Source organism: Oculina patagonica, chromosome 6 (assembly GCF_052425735.1).
Source record: "Oculina patagonica isolate OP01 chromosome 6, crgOcupat, whole genome shotgun sequence".
In the NCBI taxonomy this organism is placed as follows: domain Eukaryota; kingdom Metazoa; phylum Cnidaria; class Anthozoa; order Scleractinia; family Oculinidae; genus Oculina; species Oculina patagonica.
This window is the reverse complement of record NC_135763.1, coordinates 15,081,892-15,095,102: the sequence shown is the minus strand read 5'-3', so window position 1 is coordinate 15,095,102 and position 13,211 is coordinate 15,081,892. Positions and strand designations below refer to the sequence as shown.

The following is a 13,211-nucleotide window of genomic DNA, read 5'->3' as shown; positions in this document are numbered from 1 at the left end:
CCTCGTCTGTGGCAAGTAATTCGGCCATGATGAGATTTTCATTTTCGCCTTCCCCTTCAGATACTTTCACGAGCTTCATTGCATAAGCATTAAACGCCAGCTCAACCAACTCAGCCTTTCTTTTACACTTTCCTTCCGAGGATGTTTGTATCCCTCTGTCTTGAAGGAAGGTTCGCAGCCAAGGCAACTTTTGACGCTGAAAGTTTTGTAGATTTCTCACACCTTCTTCTTCTTCCGACGTTGCCATGTTCACGATAATTATTTAAATTTTCTGTTAACGCCAAGAAACTACGATTTTATGCTGAAAAGACGATAATAATCCAAGAAAGCAGTGTTAACGTGAAAGTAAAAACATCCAAAGCTCGATTCAAATGAATTATGTTCCCCGGGGGCCTCGCTTCGGTGTTGAAGTTTCGTCACCAGTCTCTCACGCTGAAATATATCGAAATTGGGCTATTGGTATGTTAAAGTGAAAAAAAATGAATTCACATGTAGTGTAGAGTACTAGCTTGTTGATAACCGACTACTTTATTTTGAAATATTATGATCTTACACCATGTGAGCCACTTCTGAACTCTTTGATGGCAAGGCACAGACTGATGTGGCTAAAGCCGGACTCCCCTAAGCGCTCCATCTGATCAGCAACAGTGTGGGACAAGTAATTTTCATCATTTGGAATCTTGTTTCGCAACTGCAGACATGAATTGCAAACTTGTTGCTTCAACTGCCTTTCATTTTTCTGGAGTGTTTTGTTTTCAGCAATTAATTGGTATATGGCTTCCTTCAGCTGGGCCAGATCGCAAGTGCCATTTCTGTTGTTTGAACACTTGCAGTGCTCCACAGACATCAGGCTTTAATAAAATCTGGTCCAAGCCCTTTCTTGATCCATCATTTTTTTTTCTTACTTTTAGAACTGCACTGATTTTGTCCATACCTGTTTTAAAATAACATTCATATAAATAATCAACATAAATAATCTTCAAATTACTTGCTGACATTGTCTTCTGACATATGTCAAAAAAAGTAAATCATCATCATCTTCCTCCCATCCACTGTCATCTGCTGCACTGTCAGATTCATCACCTTCATCTAAGCCAAACAATTTTGCAGTCACTTGTTCTTGTTCTATATCCTGAAGTTGATCTAATGCCTCTTCTGTCTGTACCAGCATCAGCTTGGGTAATTGCCTTGGCTTCTTCATTTTGTCCTGCTAGTGGTGTTACTGCTGCTCTACTTGTCTTGGAGACAACCTTCTTTTCTTTCTTTGCCTTCATCCATAGTTATACTGCTTCTTTGATGATGTCTTTACTCTCCGTTGAGAAGAGATCAGGACCATTAATGGATATTTGTAGAAGGGAACTAAGCATGTCGTTCTTTAAGCGACTTCGCAACCTTGACTTAATTAACTTTATATTACTTGCACCCCTGTCAGGCCATGCATGGGAAACACCGAATGCTAAGGCAACTTCGGCAAACTTGGAGATGCCAGGATACAGTGATCCAAGGGCACATCGCATCTGCAGTATTCTAGACAGGCACCACTCAGTTGGGGTTGGTAACTGCTCTGCACTTTTTGTGGTCCCTTCCCTGATCTCTGCTGGCATTTTGATTTTCCAGTTACAGATATCATACTTTTATTTAGAGAACGAAATACAATTTTGTGAGGACAATAAAACACAAAAGAAATTGATTTTTCACTAGCTATTTTATGAAGTAATAATCAATACCCTGGTGCAATGAATGAATATAATGAAGAAAAACAATTCTGTTATTAATCTTTTAATAAATAAAAGATAAAGCCACAAATCTTACCTTACTAATTCCACCCTTTGACGTGGATGCTTAAAGGTAATAAAAATACATCCAAGTTTTAATAATGATGATTCCCAGTAGTAACAATGTATATCTGGTGTATATTACCCCATGTACAACTTTTAAATAATATTTATAAGTAACAAATTAGCATTCATGCACTCTTGGTAGACCCTTCCAATTTCCTTCTATAAAAATTTTATATATTAAAGACTCAGATCTCTAATGCACGTAAATATGTTTGAAATACCTTGCACAATGTGTCTTGAATAAGTTCCAAGCTCAGGCACTGATTCTTGCTTGACGCCGTATTAGGATTGGCGCTCCTTCTGTCTCGACAGTGATCTCATAACGGTCAGTATTCAGGCTTGTGACCACTCTTATTGTTTTGCCTAGGAAATTAGCCAGAGCAACAAGGACAATGTGGTCGCCCCCATGTCCCATCCTTGCTCATGTCTCTCAAAAAGGATTTGAAGTTTTTGTCTTGAAGGTCGGTATCAGGCTCGTGTCCACTCTTATTTTTTTGCCAAGGGCATTAGCCAGAGCAACAACGACAATGTGGTCTCCCCCATGTCCTATCCTTGCTCATGTTTCTCAAAAAGGATTTGAAGTAGTTGTTTGGAACGAATGTGGAGATGTTGACACTGGAAATCTGAAAGAAAATTATATCTTTTATGACCTGTATGAAGAAGCATAACAAAAAAAAAATTAATTGGTATGTTAAAGTGAGAAAAAAATGAATTCACGTCATGTAGAGTACTAGCTTGTTGATAACCGACTACTTTATTTTTGAAATACTATCATGATCTTACACCATGTGAGCCACTTCTGAACTTTTCAACGGCAAGGCACAGACTGGCGTGGCTAAAGCTGGACTCCCCTAAATGCTCCATCTGATCAGCAACAGTGTTGGTCAAGTAATTTCCATCATTTGGAATCTTGTTTCGCAATAGGCCTTATGCATGATAACGTCATATGCTCAAAATTCACCACCAAGCCTCATTTACGCGAATTATTCTCAACCCTCTGCCACCTTCATGCAGTTTTCACGTGGGTATTCTTTTCAACTTTGCTGCTTTGGGAATTCATTCATGATAAAATTTACAAGTTTGCACTTCGAAAGCGAGGCTTGGTGGTGAAACTAACCAGTCTGACGTAAACATGCATAAGGGCTATTGCAGACATGAATTGCAAACGTGTTGCTTTAACTGCCTTTCATTTTCCTGGAGTGTTTTGTTTTCAGCAATTGATTGGTATATGGCTTCCTTCAGCTGGGCCAGGTGGCAAGTGCCATTTTAGTTGTTTGAACACTTTCAGTGCTCCACTGACATAGGCTTTAATAAAATCTGATCCAAGCCCTTTCTTGATGCTTCAATTAATTTCTTACTTTAAGAACTACACTGATTTTTTCCATACCAGTTTTAAAATAACATACACATTCTAGTGAGACTGCATTCTAGCTGCTTCTTGATTATTGAAAGTTTCAGGCAATGTGTTAGACAGTGGATGTCAAACAGTTAAGGTGGCCCGCGGGTATTTATGAGGCTGACATTTCCCTTTTTTAAGCGCGTTTTAAAACGGGAAAACGTGAAGCGATTGCTTAGATTTTTAAGAATCTGAAAAAATAATGCTTAAATTATATAAAATGATAAATTTCATGGCGATCAAACGCGATTTGTTAAAGTTATGAGCGATTTTTGGAAGCCTTCGTTTTTAATAAAATGCGATTATTTTGAAAATGCCACGGTGAATTTTTCTGTTATTACCCCAAAACGCTGCCAAACAGTTGAAGTTTACTCACAACAACTTACAGGAAAATCCACTCCGTAGATTTCCTGAACGAGCGACATCTTTATTTTGCCTTACAAACTGTTGTGTTATGCGTCTGACTTGACCGTCGTATGAATACGATACTTATACTAACCCAGTACCAGCCAGTTTTGAGTCTGATGTCACCTTAATCTTGTGTGTAAAAGTTATAAAGATCGTGTATATACATCAAATGTTAGCAGTCAATAAAGATGGATGGTTTTCAGTCGAATTTTTGAAAATATCAAACAAATGACGTTATTTCAAATTGCAAAAAATTTGTCGATTTGTTTTTCATTTTTTTAAAGCTGCAGCTAGAACAGGATATTGCAAAGGTTTGTGCCGAGTTTCAGCGTATTTCGTTCATACGGTTTGAAGAATTTCGGTCGCAAAGTCGGGTACATTTGCTTTCCAAGTTCTAATCGCTTTGTAAACCTCGCATTTCGAATGAAATTATTCTGTTGTTGTTTGAAGAGAGGTGTTACTTCCAAATTCCGCACGATCTTCTACCGTCAGGAAATACATGTGCAGGAACATTTTAGTAGTAACTATTTCAGGCTGTGTTATTTCCAAGTGGCAAAAAACAAATCGACAAATTTTCCGCAATTCTAAATAACGTCATTTGTTTGATATTTTCAAAAATTCGACTGAAAACCATCCATCTTTATTGACTGCTAACATTTGATGTATATACACGATCTTTTTAACTTTTACACACAAGATTAAGGTGACATCAGACTCAAAACTGGCTGGTACTGGGTTAGTATAAGTATCAAATTTATGCGACGGTCAAGTCAGACGCATAACACAACAGTTTTTAAAGGCAAAATAAAGATGTCGCTCGTTCAGGAAATCTACGGAGTGGATTTTCCTGTAAGTTGTTGTGAGTAAACTTCAACTGTTTGGCAGCGTTTTGGGGTAATAACAGAAAAATTCACCGTGGCATTTTCAAAATAATCGCATTTTATTAAAAACGAAGGCTTCCAAAAATCGCTCATAACTTTAACAAATCGCGTTTGATTGCCATAAAATTTATCATTTTATATAATTTAAGCATTATTTTTTCAGATTTTCAAAAATCTAAGCAATCGCTTCACGTTTTCCCGTTTTAAAACGCGCTTAAAAAAGGGAACTGTCAGCCTCATAAATACCCGCGGGCCACCTAATCCAATTCTTTTTGTTTTTGCAACTCCTTGGCATTTTCTAGATGTAGAAATGCACAATCTGCACTAATCCTACCATTCTTTTCTTCCACTGAGGGAACCTTAAGTCTTTAACTCTTCTATTCCCCATATACCACGCTATACCTCGAACTAAAGCTTTTGTTCCTCTACAAGATGGTAGCCTTCTTTCATGGTCTCAGTTTACATCTCTTACTAAGTATTAAAAATTAGAATTAATATAATCCATAAAAGATTAGAAGCCAACAATTACTATTTTTGAGTTTGGATGCTTAAAGAATAAAATTAATTTTAGAAGTCAGGAAAGACAGGTTTTTAGGTTAATATGTCTCCAGTACTGTACTTTACCATGATAATCTTTCCAACAATTATTTTCCTTTTAAAAAAAAAGTTAAACATTAGACAGCAAAATTGTGCTTGGGCGTGGGACATAGGGTAGGGTCTTCTTGCCTTGGAGACCGACATCTTTAAATTGATCGTGATAAGATTTTCTTGCTATTTTTTGCTACACAATGTACAATTGTCTCTACCAGCAAGAAATTTCTGGCATGCGACTCTCACACACCATGCACTAGAATTTGAAATCGACATTTAAATAAAGGTTTTTAATTATTGGCCTCAGTTTTTCTTTGTGGCTTACTCTGTGTTCCCAAGAAGACAGTCCCTCAGCTCCTGGTCAGCAAGTGTTCAACACAGACAATGGAACTCGCATTTTGTGTTTCTGAATTGGTTATTTTCATGTATCTTATCACTCTTGTTGTTAAACTCTCACTTTACTGTTAAAAAATCTCTCCTAATTTCAGTACAATCTGCATCATTCTAGATGTGATAAAGTAAATGTTGTAATCGGTTGACAACTTCACAGTTAGTCCCAAACGATAAGGTAAACACGAGGATAAACTTGAAACGTTCCAAACTTTAATTCTCACGACTCGACTACTACGATATTACAAAACGAGCTTGACATGATACAATGTTTTTTAAAAATCTAGCGTTCAAAGTACATAGTGCCTTAAATGACAGGTAATTAATATTTAGTGGATAACAAACATGTCACGGCTACATACGGTAACTAAAACTCTCTTCAACATTTTCCCCTCCCGAAATCAGTAAGTGAAACTCGAAATTCGTCTACAAAATTAAATCATTAAAAGTCATTGTTTAAATATCACGAGTCTTAATCAGTGTCTGCGAATTCCAACTTGGAAATTCTTGTAACTGGTTGGTTGAGAATCTTGTCTCCAACTTGAACATCAACAACTCTCACAAGCTGGTCTCTGGTTGGGTTGCTGCCGTTCCAATAAATGTTTAGTCTCCTTAATTTGTTCCCAGAACGCTAGAAGAGATGCTAACAGAGAGGGGTGGTTGGTTTGCTTCCAGTGCTGTGAATATTGGTGGCCCTGTGTTTGCAGCTGCAAAAGCGGAAGTAGAGATGGGAGAAGTAAGAAAATGCACTGCTGGTCTCCTGAGAGATGGCGATGATTGGCCTGTTGGACTGTTAGTTCAGTAGATATTGATTTCTGGTGGAGCAATTCGTCATTTTCGTTGACATTGAATTTTTCTACCGTTACCCAAATGACATGCATGCAAATGTTTTTAACAGATGCCATGCCACAGTCAGTCGCTGATTTCTACAAACGTCCACTGTCTTGGAGTTCGTACACTCTTTTCAAAGAGCCAACATCGTAAACTTGTGTCAGCGTGATAGACTTCGATTTTTTGGCCATTGCAAGTGACTTTTCCAATACTTTGCCCCCACTGTTCCATTTTCTGAATGAGGACTTTGCCGTTTTTGTAGTATTTCTGGGCGCATTTTCTGATGAAGAATCGGTAAAGTTCTCCTAATCATAGTCAACTGAGAGTTCTAAGTATGTTGTTGTTTGATGGTTTCCTTGTCACGATTTTCGATGATTTGGTCACACTTCTTAATCCTGAGACGTAGAGCTTTTAGCTTTGCATCCAACTCACCCATTGGCTTCTTTAGCGTCATTTTGAGGACCTCGGTCCCCTCTGAGGTGCCAGTAATGTGGAAAACACAAGAAAGCTGTCCACAGTTACACAATATTCACGGAATTTATTCACCGAGAGAGAGCACACAGCTCACAAATTCCGAAACCCAACACCATTCCAAAAACCCAACACCCCTAAAAAAACTATTGTTGTCTGGTTGATATTAAATTATTACAATAATCAATCAATGATAGCTTTTGCTATGTGCAGTTTCCGACAGGAGCTAGCACTTCACTAAGAACTGTCAGCAGGGATGTCAGGTGGTTCTTCTTGTGATGATGTAGGCTTGGGCATGGAATCCTGTGGTCTCTCCTCCTCCTCTGACCAATGTAATGCTTTCATCAGGTTTTTGTCATCGTTTTCTCACATCGTTGACGATGCAGAATGGCAAAACTTCTTGTTCATCCTTGATGTGGCAGCAAAGTGCAAGTAAACTGTATCACGCCATTGGCCTTTCATCTTGACGATAGTGTAATGGGCTCTGTGGTCGCCCTTTCTTTTAACATGATTAGTTAATCCTGGTTGGCTGCAGGCTCAAAGTCAGGCTGGCAGGTTTTTTTCTCAAGACAATGCAAGGTACATTTTGGCACTACACACAGAATGGAGAATCTGGGGGATTTGGAATTTGGCAACAACTGCTTTCAGCAGATACAACTTCAAGCTGATGCTCATCGAAATTTGTGCCACATCTCAAACTCATTAATAATTCATCAAGTCAACTGCCAATCCACAGATATATACCATAACATGTGCATGTGTTTGGATACCCAATGAAAAACAATTCCAATCTTCAGTGCGAGTGGTATACACCACAAAAATTGTTCTTTTCTTTGCTGTTGCTTAGCTTCTTTTTTTCTTCCTCTTTCTTTCTTTTCTTAGCATCTTGCTCTTTTCTGTTTTTGTCATTCTCATTCTCATCTTCTTCTGTTCGGTTTCTTTCTCTAGTTGTTTTTTCTCTGGTGGAATTTACCTTTACTGTCTCCTTTTGTTGACTGGCATCTTTTTTGCTTTCTTTGGCTCTGGCTTAACTCGATTCTCTTGGTTTCCTTTCTTCTGGTTCATCAGTTTCAATAAATTCTCATTGGAATCTACAAAAATGAATGGAGCCAAATGCGTGTAGTTATATATCTTTAGATGCATTTAAATTATACACTCGGGCAAGTTCTATTTAAAACAAAGCAAATATCTTAGTAAGATAAAATAAAAATTATAAGTACAAGATCTGCAGTAATAAATTTGAAAGATAAATTTATGTATGGTAAGTACATACCATTTCATCAAATCAAGTCATGTATCGAGAAAAGTGCCTGAGAGTAAAAAGCTTATCATTTCTTGTACAGTTGATTAGAACACTTGTCAGGTTTTAGAATTCATGAAGCATTAATTTCAACAAGGGTATCTCATTTGGTTAATCCACTTCTTGGAGTTGTGTGAAAACTCTGTCAGATTTCCCAATGAGCTCTTCAAAGGTTTCGGAATACACAATGTCATCCAGGTGCACAAACAGTATCTAAAATATGTTGTCATCCAAGCAGGTTTGCATAAACCTCTAAAAGGTCGCAGGACTATTGGTCAATCCTATGGGCATCCTGTTGTACTCAAAGACTCCAAATGGTGTCGTGAAGGCAGTCTTGCGTCTGTCTTCATCATCCATGGCAACCTGATTAAATCCACTTGCAAGATCCACGGGTGAAAACCACTTTGCACCACCAATGGCATCAATTTACTTTTTGATTCTTGGCTAAGGGAACTGATCTCTTTATTGGAGTTAAGACAGATGAGAAGCAATCTAATACCTGGTAAAACAGGTCAACAGAAACAGAACAAAAACAGTAACAGAAACAGGTAAATCTTAAAAGGCTGTAGCCATTACTTGTCTCTATAGTCTTCATCAAGAGGACCATGTTCACATGATGGATACAAATCGCATTGTCCATTATGATTGTCTTGTATGTGGTTGGTGACTAACTTCCACATAGTACCTTTTATGTCCCCATCCCCCTCTGGTGCCACAGTAGCTACCAAGTATAGATGGTTTACAAGTGACGTTCTCCATAGCCTAGTATCTTCATAGTCTTACTACTTCGCCAGTGCATAAACTTTTTGCCAGTCTACACACCTCTAAGGAAGGCAATCAAGGGCAAATATGGACTCACCTTAAGCAATATGCCAGATGTCATAATAGTGGTTGGTTCTTTTAGGCATCATGTTCTTGCCTATGTTGGCAGTATTTTGGCGATTTGTGTGTGTAATATGACATAAAGTGCAAGATTTTTGGCAGCCAAGAACTATTGCAAAACAAGACTTCAGTGTTCTCACCAAGAACTGTTTTGCACCTCTTTAGACTGCAGACAGGAAAAAAAAAACGTTAAGAAAACTGACATTCAGAAATAGAAAAAGGAAAGATTTTGAATGAACATTACTTGAAGGAGTTGAATATTCAACAATTTGTTTACCATCTGCTAACTTACAGTGAAGGCTTAATATTTAGCACAGTGACCAGGGCTGTCGATCGCCCATCACCTGACAGCACACGACCTCCCTTGCGACTTGACAAACTCTGGATGAATTGGTCCTTCTCTTCCTTGCAATTTGTTATAATGACAGGTGTTTATGGAACGTCTGGCAACTAAAGCACTGTACGTTGAGGATTTTCAGCATTCTTAGGGTCTGTGATATCATGTTTCCAGGGACGAGAATGGCTGCAGATAGTAACAGATTCCCAACACATATTTGTTTAATGTAAGGCTGACTTCTCCATACTCTAGCTTAATTGCAGTTGGTGCATTTTTGCATAACATGGATTGAAGGGCCTTTTTTCTTGGACATTTCAGCAGTAGCCGTCTTAGGGGACACACTTTAAAGAGCACCATTATGCAGAATTAAAACCTGATAAACTTGGATTCACTTTATGGGGTCACATGCTCATTTTTAACTCGGAAAATTCTGGGTTCTGGCAATGAGGGGCAATTTCCCTCTCTTTTGCTGTTGGCTTGTCTCTCATGGTTTCCTCACTTGCAACATGTCCTGTGGGAGCTTCCCAGGTAGAGCAAAACTCCAATCAAGTGCTAAGTTTTAGAATGTCTAACAACATTTGCTTTCTGAAATTATTGATTTTAGGTGACAGATGACGTATCTTACATGGTATCTTCATTGTTTGAATTGTCCAAGTCAGATTCCGCACTTTGGCTTTGTGCTACAAACGTGACAACCAGGTGCAGATCTTGCAGGCGTTTTCAGGAATTTGACTATTGATTGGGAAACTTCACCTTGTTTGCACTTCTTTTAGCAGGAATTAAGGTGATCTGTTAAGTTCAAAACGAAATAAACCTCAATGAAGTGTATATCAAGATAATGATAGTGTTAAACCTCATAAACAGTTCTATACTTTGCTTGTTAGGATGACTAAGTTTGGGCTGAACTCCGACATCTGTGTGCAGTTGCCTTACTTTACTGCAGTACCCGCATTGTACTTTCCAAGCCCATGTAAATGATTTGGTTCACTCTTAAACAATGTGCTATTAACACATGTTTTTATTTAACTGTAGAAAACAACAGAGATAAAAGGTTTACCATGCATGTTAGAGTATTCAGTATTTACTAAAACAACAAATTCACGAACATTTACATGCAAAGATATTAAGGATAAATTATGTTGCCCTAAACAGTGCCTTAAAATTACAAGCATTGTCTCTGCTATAATTTGTTGCTCATGATTTAAGTCCCTGAGGTCGTGGTGCTTGTGATGTTGAGGGCCAGTGACAGGAAGATTAAAAAGAAAAACTATGATTTTGTCATGTAATGGGGAACAACATTTTGTTATATTATCATCAAGGTACATGCCCGATTTGTAGTATTGAGGCACTGCTCTGCTGGGTCTCTTTAGGGTGGTGTACTCCACAAGCACCGTCATCTTGCTACTTTCATTAGAGGTTGGGAGATTGCGTTTCAATTTGGGTGCGTTATCAAGCTTATCTGGAGTTGAAACAACTTGTCTCAAGGGAATGGCATCCGCTTTCAACAGCAACTTTGTCACAAAACCAGCTATCCATGAATTAAGGAAAAAAACGATCACTGCAAATCTGCCAGGAACCTTCTGTCCAGGTATTAGGGTCCCTTTTGTGACGCACAAAAGAAATCCATTGTCAGAAGATTCTTTCTTCTTTAGGGAATTAATGCCAGGTGACGCCATCTGCATTTGCTTTATTACAAAACATGATGGCGTAGTGCTTTCTGGGCTTTCTTTCTTTTTTCTTCGCACATGGCACATAAATGCTTTCCTTGCAATGCTCCAGAGAAAACTTCTCATTGTCTTGGAGAAAGAAGATGAAGAAAAAAGTCAAAATGACAATCATCTTTGACCAATCCAAAGAGCTTATGATGTTCTGATACTCTAGAAAGCTGCACTGGAAATTAGGCACACTTTAGAATTGATATAGGATGATACGGCCTTCTGCGGACTTCTGACTTCTGTGGAAGGTGCTGTAGGGCAAACTGGAAACTTCCATTGCAACTTTTTAATATTTCATTTCTTTTAATTTTATAACTGATTTACTCTGATTATAGGTATATTTCGTAAGCTTCATGTTTTTCTTTACAAAACGTCTTTTTAAGGTCTTCTTTAACTGAGGGGCTATTTTTGTTGGGGACTGGTGTGCCAGTGTGATTTCCTTCATAGAATGACCAGTGTCTTGCACTGGCTGAATTCCTATACATTAGTAGCATTGCATGGCACAAAGGAAGCTTTTGCCTCGCACATGAAATGCCTGTCATCTCCTCTCAAACAATTTAATCAGTGTTGGGGGTTTTCTTTTTAGTGAAAACATTTTGACACACCTACAACCCACCACATATTGTGCATCATCAAATGCCTTTGAATCATGTCTGCTGTGAAGTGCACCATGTCTTCCAGGGTGCCCATCTTTGCTCAATTCGTAGGGTCACATGCCACAATAAATAAAGTTAAACATACATGGCATATGTCCTTTTCTGACCATTTTCGTGCTTGTCATGAGCAAAGACTATGAAAAATTTATGACCTATTGAGAAACTATCCAAGGTGTTGGCAAAATAGGTCTTAATGCCACCACCATCGCCTTCTTCTCGCCCCTGTCATTGCTCTGTTTTTATCTCCCCCGTCCTCATTACGTTCGTCCTCATTGCTACCGTCCTCGTCGGTTTCGTCCTAATCTGTTCTGTCCTCATCTCATTTGTCATTATCACCTTCATCTTCATCACTTCTGTCTTTATCAGTACCATCCTCATCTCCTCTGTCCTCGTCTCAACGAGGCCAGATGTGATGGCTCGAGTGTAGGTTCGGGGGAGGAGCCTCATTGTGGCCGCCATCTTGGGCTGGTTGATTGTTGCCGTTTTCTTCGGCTGTTACAATAACGTCGTTCACAGGCGTTGGATCACAGGGCTCATCCAGCACCTCACTTCCACCAGGTTCCTGTCTGTTTGGACGAGGTCGTTTGGCTGTCGATGTGGCTGAGTCAGAGTTTCTCGTGCATGTAGCCAAGAAAGGTGGAGGAGTGATCGAGCCAAGACGTTCGATCAACTGTTCGCGAGAATCCTTAATTATAATTTTAACCTACAGGCACTCCCATATTAGACATCTTGATTTGGAAACATATTTGGTTTATTGAGTTATTTTTTCAAAATAGCTCTTTAGTCGGCGCAATGTTCCGTGACTCAGTCAGTGGGTCAGTGAAGTATGTTTGTTTGTCACACCAATCAGATTTCAGGTACTATCAGAACCAATCAAATTGCAGTTTATAAAGGCAAAGTAATCTGACGAAATTATGTGTCGCAGCGTGTCGCAGTTCGTTTTCATTGAAAGATTAATTGGTGAGTTGTGAATTATCATGGATTTGAAACGTATTGGTAGTTTGCGAATCAAATTGTGAGCTTCGATACAAAATTCCCAACTTCGGCCCGAATTATTAAATCCTTCTGTAGTTATGTTATCAAAAAGGGCTTTGCTATGCTAAACTGTTGGAAATAAATGTCATAAAAATAATAAACTTTTATTGTTAGCGAGCCGTAAACATGTTGTCTCGAGCAAATTAGTCTTCCCTGTCGCATCGCGTCGCGTCGGCTTCGATTAAAATCAATTTTACATATGGGTAAACCATCCAGTTTCATCCGGTTTACAAACGCAGAAGACTTGAAATTGAAGACAGTGAAGATTATGCCTCACAGAAATCGTTAAATATGTGTTTTCATACAAAAAAGTTAAAATTTGACCAAATTTCTACATGCATGATATTTATTTATCGGCAAATCACTTGCGTGATCGCTGATGCGAAACGTTGTCTTGCACTTCAAGCTACTTTCCTTGACAAGTTCTAAAATCTTCGAGTTCAGAAATCGCCATGACTTTCGAGCAACATGTCTTGT

At 38.6% G+C, this 13,211-nt stretch overlaps 1 pseudogene; it reads right to left on the bottom strand.

Annotated features, from left to right (window-relative positions):
- Window positions 1-8,621: 8,621 nt before the first annotated feature.
- On the bottom strand, window positions 8,622-9,685 carry LOC144657890 (uncharacterized; annotated as a pseudogene).
- Window positions 9,686-13,211: the final 3,526 nt, after the last annotated feature.